At 35.0% G+C, this 8,589-nt stretch overlaps 1 protein-coding gene across 1 annotated transcript in view; it reads left to right on the top strand.

Moving 5' to 3' along the window:
- The window catches only part of LOC128245701 (uncharacterized), a 35,005-nt gene extending 30,058 nt beyond the window's left edge, over positions 1–4,947 (top strand). The window contains exon 3 of the mRNA XM_052963927.1: positions 634–4,947. The gene's annotated coding sequence lies outside the window, so the exon portion shown is untranslated. The remainder of the gene's footprint in view (positions 1–633) is intronic.
- The last annotated feature ends 3,642 nt before the right edge of the window (positions 4,948–8,589 follow it).

Genomic DNA, 8,589 nt, shown 5'->3' on the forward strand with positions numbered 1-8,589 from the left:
GTATATATGGATATCTTGCTAATAATGACGCACCATGCAAAACAAAAATAAAGATGTTTAAGCATCTAATATGAGCTTTACATTATCGTATGTTTTCACAAATGCTGTATGATCTAGCATTATCGCAAACAATGAGCCCTTGTGTGTCGCCAACGATGCTGTAAATAACATATTCTGTAAATGTAAAAGGTTATTTTCACCTTAGAAAGCAATTTATTTGAGATTATGTTCTTTGGGCAGTTTTACATGTGTGATTGTATCTTGTTTTTGAAGTCGAGTTGATTATATAGCTGCAATGTTTATTTGTAGAGCAGAAGACCCATATGGCCGAATATTGAGATAATAATGAACAATATTGACAATATATATATATATATACAATATTGAGATCAATACAAATATTCACCCAGTCAATCTAGCAATCAAAATTACAACCAAAATATACACAGTAAATACATGCACGTTTCAAGTGCCAGTTAGATCTAATTATGTTAAACATTAAACACTATCGATGTTTGAGTAGATGCAATGGAGCAAGTTTAAAAAACCTTTTGTTAAATATTTTAATTTTTCAAATACATGTACAAAATATTATTTTAACTAGTGTCTGTAAGACCTCTTCTTATTTTACAGGTTATTCCAGATATTGGTTTTTCGATTTGGTGTAAACCGGTAAATGGCTCATCGACTGCACGGAATGACAACAATGCAGTCAAGAACTTTTGAATTCAGACAAAACGGTGAAAGGTGTTCCTTATGCAAAAAGTTTTATATGAGATAGTGATTTTTTTGTTTTCAAAATTAAATCTTTGTTACTTTAAGCCGGATTTTTCATTGAGAAAACATGTGTTATTAATTAGCGAAAACTAGGCGGGTGGGCTTTCGGGTGTCGTGAAAAATGCGTTGAGGTCTATTTACATCATGAAACTTGGTCGGAACATTTGGTCAGCATGACACCTAAGACCGGTGTGAATTCGGGTCATTTCGGGTAACAACTAGGTCACTACGTAAAATGAAGGAAAAACATTTATCCAGTCATCAGGAAACTAGGTCAGAGCTTTTGTCCAGCACAATATGTAAGACCTATGTAAATGTGGGTCATTTCAGGTAAAAAAAGTAGGGCATTAGGTCAAATATTAAACAGAAAATGTGAAAGTTTCTTTTTTCTTTCACAAATTCAACAGTGTTGTTCCAATCTTCAAGAAACTCCGTCATATTTCGCAGCATGCCATTTTTGATCAGGGTGATTATGGGCAATGTCGGGTCAAACACTGGGTCGGACCAGTGAGAATGTGCGTCAGCAGCATGTTGTTTTTCTCCTGATGCAAATTCGCATTTGTGAGACTGAAAAATCCGGCTTTAATTCGGTGTCCGCGTTAACATATGTTGTTGGTTTTTTGTATAAAGATGTATGATTGTCTTATGAAAAGATTGGTTTTTAGCTCGACGACTATTCGAAGAATAAGGAGGGGTATACTACTCACCCTGGCGTCGGTGTCCGGTTAAAGTTTTAGGGCAAGTTGGGATTTTCACTTATAAGTCCAATACCCTTCCTTCAAGTGACTTAATACTTCACACAGTTGTGTAGGGCCATCACATAATGTGGTTAGATAACTCCATATTATCCTTTATACAAGTAATTGCCCCTGATTACTCCATATTATCCTTTATACAAGTAATTGCCCCTGATTGACTATGGAACTTGGTTTAAAGTTTTAGGGCAGGTTGGGATATTTATTAATAACTTCTATACCCTTTGTTCAATTGACTTAATACTTCACACAGTTGTTCAGGACCATCACACAATGAGGTTACATAACTCCATATTATCTTTTATACAAGTTATGGCCCCTGATTGAAATCGGTTAAAGTTTTAGGGCAGGTTAAAGTTTTAGGGCAAGTTGGGATTTTCACTTATAAGTGCAATACCCTTCATTCCATTGACTTAATACTTCACACAATTGTTCAGGACCATCACACAATGAGGTTACATGAACTTCATAGTATCCTTAATACAAGTTATGGCCCCTGATTGACTTTGGTTAAAGTTTAAGGGCAGGTTAAAGTTTTAGAGCAAGTTGGGATTTTAATAAAGAAACTTATATACCTTTCATTCAATGCACTTAATACTACGCAGAATTATTGACGACCATCCTACAACAAGGAACATAACTCCATTTTAACCCTACATATTTTGTTCTTTTTTTTCTTTTGAAAGGCACATTTTTATATTCTTAACCGCATTCTCATATTGAATGTCATTGTTCGGGTGGGCTGATGGGAGGGCAGCGTCAAAGTCACCGTCTGTATCGAATAATTTTAGCTTTTTAGCTAGGTTTGACATAAAGAGACCAAACTTAGTAAATACGAAGAGTTTATGGAGACCTTTTATTGGAATGCTTTTGAGGCCCCTAGGATCAAGGTCAATGTTACTATTAATAGAAAGGGTTGGTATTGTATAACTTAAGTATGGATCTACATATTGTGACCAAACTTGGTATATAGGAAGAGTTTATAGAGACCTTTCCTGAGATTGTGCTTTGGGCCCCGAGAGTTATGGTCAAGGTCACTGTTGCTAAAAATAGAAATATTGTTAGTACTGAATAACTCAAGTAAGGGTTGACAAAGTGTGACCACACTTGTTATAAAAGTCAAGTTTATGACCTGCTTTCATGGATTGCATTTTGGCCCCCTAGGGTCAAGGTCACTGTTTCTAAAAATAGGTTACTGTTTCAGTTAGGGTTTACATACTGTGACTAAACTTGATATGTAGGAAGAGTTTATGGATGACTTCCATGGGATTTTGTTTGGGGCCCTTAGGATCAAGGTCACTGTTACAAAAAAATAGAAGAAAGCATTTGAAACTGAATCTCTTCTGCCTATCATTTAAAACCTGGTTTTGTCACATCACGATTCTTGTTCACTTTTTAATTTGATTGTTTTATCGCTTTAGACAGGCACATAATACATCGTTATTGTATTCACTTCTAAATCAAAGCGGCGTAGTCGAGCGCGCTGTCTTACGACAGCTCTTGTTATCGATATTGTTAATGTAAGGATATTTGTTAGGCCGACATACGTGTGTATATTCTTCTAATTGCCTTTGCTGATAACTATTGACATAAGTGTGACTATTTTGACTGTTTTGTATTTTATTCGAAACTGTTTATTGCAAATTTATTTTCTATGTCGACATACGTGTGTATATTCTGCAAATTGTCATCGCCTGTTATGACTGACATACGTGTGCTGATATTGATTGCTGAAACTGATCGCTAAGATCGAGTCGCAAGTCAGAAATATGATAGCCTTTAAATGTGTATGCAGTACAAGATTAAGGTTGGGTTTATCATTTTATTAGGTACTGTTACTGTTTCTTTCAAAGATAATGTGAGGCCGGCATACTTGTGTATATTTTGCAAATTTCCTTTGTTTATAATGATTGACATATGTGTGTATATTCTGCAAATTTCCTTTTTATATAATAATTGACATACATGTATGTGTGTGTATTTTGCAAATTTTCATTGTTTATAATGATTAAGATACGTGTGTATATTTTGCAAATTTCCATTGTTTAAATTGATTAAAATACGTGTGTATATTTTGCAAATTTCCATTGTTGATAATGATTTACATGTGTGTGTATATTCTACAAATTTCCATTGTTGATAACATCTTCAAAAAATATTTCGACTACTTGATGCTATGCTTTTAGAATTCAGACAATTTCGTTTGTCAATTGTTAAGTCATGCCCCTTGAAAACCGTGCACAAGGGCGAGTATTGGCTCCCGCATATTTATTTGTCTGGTTACCTTCTCATATCAATCAAGAAAAGTGTCCTTTAATATATTTATACAAATAAATATTTGCTTTGTTGAGCAAATAAGACACACATAAAAATTATGCACATCAAAATTATATGATTAAGATGGAAGAAAAGTATGCTCAGTGAAAATAACAACAATATGAAAATGTTGACTCGGAACAGGGTTTGAGGTTGCGGTCAGCATTTTCCGGTTAGATGTAATAGTTTTTGTTGACGAAAGAGCCATTTCGATTGTACCCATACATTTATATTTGTTAATTTAAAAATATTATACCTTTCATAAATGTTTTTCTTCCATATTTATTTTAACATACAGGAAATCGTTCTGTTAATAACTTAATTCTAATGAAATGGAAACAGCGGGGAATAAAACTGGTTCGACTTGTCTATCAAAATTATGGTATGCATGGTTGCGACTTTTACGTCAATCTAAGCTAAAATATAAAATCACACATTGACGAGCGCGTTGAATTGTCCGGTACATCTATTTTGCCTTGAAGATGTAGCATTGTATTCAGATTCAAACAATATTTTGTTTATAGTATCATTTAGTTATTGTCTTTAATCATTACTGGGAGAAGTCGAATTTTCTCCATAACGCCATATATTTTAAGGTATTGAACATCATCCATATATTGACTGTGTCATATATTGACTGTGTTGAGAAAACGTGCTGTGCAAAAGAAACATTATTTTGTGTATGGTAGTTTTAAGAGTTGTTGCCCTTTGACTTTTGTATACCTAATGTTTTACTTCTCTCCATAACATCATACACACGTTGACTTTGTTGAGAAGTACTGTAAGAAAGAAACATTATTTTACGAATGGTATTTTTAGAGTTATTGATTAATTTTATACATTTTTTCTTCTCTTCTTTACTCTATATGTAACAGAGTTATTGACTTCAATCTTCATACTTATATTGACTGGGTTGAGGAGAAATGCAAAAGAAACATTATTTTATATATGGTAATTTTCAGTACAAACGGGCTAAAACTTTCAAAATTGAGTCCTCTTATCTTGTGTATGTATCTATTTTGTGCTCCTCTTTGAAATGACGTGATGTTGATTGTTTATGGACAGAATGTGTGCATATGATATAAATGATCGATTTATACACCGTCTTTGTATTTTTGCCCACCATTAAATACTTATAAAACTGCTTTGCCGAATTTTGAAACCTGACCCCCTGAAAATTTTGATTTTGTGATGAGCTCAAAATAATGACCTCGGAGTTTGTATTAGTCGTGGTGCATGCGTGCGTCTGTCCGATGTTGTCTGGGCTAAGACATTGCCACAAAAAGGATCTTGGTCAAAATTCGTTGGATTTTAGCTTGTCCGCAAATCTCTTGAGATGTTAAAATCACGTATCACGTATAAGATAGGTCAAATGTCAAGGTCACAAAAGGGTCATTGGTCTAAAGTAATTGTATATTGCATTGTCCTAATATGAACATTAACTTTGGCGTGCAGTGTTGTTGTTTTTAAATAACCTGACCTAGATGCTCATCCCAAGAAGACGGCGTGATGCATGCAACATCTACATCTGTAAGTCAAAGATCATGAACTTATTTAAGGATCATTTGTCAATTGACCTTGTGTTTTGCCTTGACCGGTCTTCAACACTGCTATAAGTAGGTCAGCGTCAGACTGACCGTTCCTAGCAAGTTACCTGTCTGAACTAGACCTTAGCCGTTCATTTGGGGATTTGAACATAACTTTGCACAGAAGTTAACCATGACCAGCAGGTTTATTGCGTACTAGAACCATGTCTGTTTTTGAAAGGTCAAATCACGCTCAAAGGGTCATTGGTCAACATAACTTGTATTTTCCTTGGATGTACTGTAACCTAGCTATGCATTTGAGGATTTGAAAAAAAAGTTGAGAATATGTTCACCTAATCAGTTTAATAGTGTGTCGCTTGAGTCAAAGGTCAAGGTCACACTCGGGTCTATTGGTCAGACCTATTTCGGTTTGTTTAACCACGGTCGTCAGAATGGCAGACCACTATAAGCTTGTGTGTGAACATAAACTGATTATAAATTCAACTGACAGCGTTGTTCATCATGAGAAGCCGGCGTGCCGCGTGCAGGCCATGGTCACATTCAACAGGTCTTTGGTCGGATGTTCTTTAAAAAAAATATTTTAAAGTGGCTTTGCAATGAGGCATTTCAAAATGAGTTTGCGTATTCGTGTCGCGTGCAAGATCAAAGGTCACACTTGTGTCTTTGGCACAGTATTTGTGGTGTGTTTGAAATCGCTGTTGCCAACATGTGTCCCGTTAATGCAATTAATTCTGTAAGCTTCAGAAGGGACATTCACTAATGATCCAAAGAAGGGTAAAACCGTAGCAGTTTCATTCAGATATAAGCAGCAAACAAAAGATCATTGATATTTGGGGTCAAATATTTAAGTCATATTAAGTGAAAACTGTTTTCGAATTATGAATTGTGTATGACTTGCTTTAGAGTCCGAAAGCCAAAAATGCACATTGCTCATGGTGAATCCGGTTTTGAGTTTGTCAATCAAAGGTCAACGTCATAGTGGTCTTTACTAGATAAATGGTAACGACAAGTTAATAACTTATCTGTATTTGCTGGATTTATCAACGAGAGAATCCGAGTTATAGATTTGCGAAAACCGAGCCGGCGGTGGATGTTCGGTTGACTTCACTCTCACATAAAGTAATGAGGAATGCGTTTTAAATCTCCAGCCTCTTATTTTACGTTCGATAATTCATTATAAAATTCACACCTACGTTATGCTCCAAACTAAGCTATAAATGGTAGTGAACGTGTACGTGTCCAATGCATAACTGAAAAGGTCTTTGAGGTATTGACTACAACCTTCATATACTGAAAGATCTCATTGAGGAGGAGTGGGGTGCACATGAACCATAACTCTAGGTTTAGTTTTTGTGAGTCATTGCCCTTTGTTAATTATTATTATTGTTGTCCACATACTAATGTTCTGTCCGCAGCATAACTTGGACAGTCTTTGAGGAATTACTTCAAACTTCATATACTAATATATTTCATCTAGAAGAAGTGCAGTACTTTTAAGTTACTAGTATTGCCCTTTGTAAATGTTCATACTTATTTTTTGTCCGTTTAATTTATACTTCATTTATGGAATGAATTGCGGGATTAATGTCATTATCGGGATATATTAACAAGATCAACAATTTTCATGTATATTGTTATGCGATCAATTGCGATCCGAACATATCCGAAGATGTTGCGTTCATCGGATGATGATTGCAATTGCCGAAAGGCAGCTTATTTAAGGAATGGAAGTTGAGGTGTAAAAATCGGGGATATGAACGCAATTGGGCTGGTCAAATAACGCGTGGAGACCTTCGGACTCCACACAGTTTGACCAGCCTAATTGCGTTCATACCCCAATAATGACATCAATCCCGCAATTCATTCCTTAAAAAGATCCCATTTAGGTACGTGCAGTGCACAAGAATCATAACTCTGGTTGCAGTATTTTAAGTTGTTGCCCTTTGTCAATTTTTATACTTTTTTGTCCGGAGCCCAACTTGAAAAGTCTGAGATATTTACTTCAAACTTCATATACATATAGATCTCATTGAAGAGAAGTGACGTACATAGAAAGCCATGACTCTTGGTACAGTAATGTTTTAGTAAGAGCCTTTGTTACTTTTATAAATTATTTTTTGTCCGGAGCATACCATGTAAAGGGATGAGGATTGATAAATCTGACATCAGTAGTTTGTGAGAAAATGCCCTTTGTTAATAATCATTGTTGCCCTTTGTCGTAAGGCGTATGTTGATACTATTCTTAATATGGCGGGGGGGGGGGGGGGGGGGGGGTGCAGTGTGCTTATTAATAAATGAAAATAATCTTTATTCCGGTCATTTAAAAAAATTGTGAATAATTGTACAATTTAAAATAGTAATAAAGTAAGAAAAACTTCATCATCAAAACCTCGATAGAAACAAATTTGCAATGAACTGAAGATTTGAATATTTTTTTGTTGTATAATTAGTGAAGTAAGGTTGAATGCGATGTTGGTCCACTGTTAGCCTCACATAGCTAGACAAACAGCGGAGCTTATTATTTTGCGTCATAACTCCAACAGTGGCCCGACATTGGCCATGTGTCATTAAACTGATTTTGAGGGCAGAAAAAAAGGTCATGGTCGTAGAACCATCATCAAAGCTGCCACGTCTTAAGTATCACTTATTTTTTTAGCAGTATTTTCAATATCTCCAACAAATTTAAGGTCATGATAAATTCCTCAGACGCCATGTCCCTTGTTTTTTTTTATATTTATAATTTAACATGAAAAAAACTCAAAAACGCTTCATTCTTATTCGATATATTCAAATTTGAAACGAGCGATTTCGCACATGATTTTAAAAACGACTTTAAAGGCAAACTGTAACTTTTACTACTACACATGTACATGTTGTGTTTCGCAACCTCACTATTATAACCAGTAATGCTCACAAAATGTTTGGCAACAAATTGAACAAGCACATTTAAGTAATGAACAAATGTGGATATACGTATGTGTTTATAATTATAAAATTATAGTTTCATGTAGAAAGTGAACATAATAATAATGAACTCAAATGGAGAGATAAGTGCACATAATAACAAAGGCAGTCTTCCCGCAAGTTCGAAAATATAATTCCAGGTGTGTGTATAATCAGTGTCATTTGCAACTAAAACGGTCGTGGATGTAACGAATTAAGCTACCATTAATTTGGGTAGATGCACAGTATCA

This window comes from Mya arenaria, chromosome 2, assembly GCF_026914265.1.
Source record: "Mya arenaria isolate MELC-2E11 chromosome 2, ASM2691426v1".
Taxonomy (NCBI): Eukaryota; Metazoa; Mollusca; class Bivalvia; order Myida; family Myidae; genus Mya; species Mya arenaria.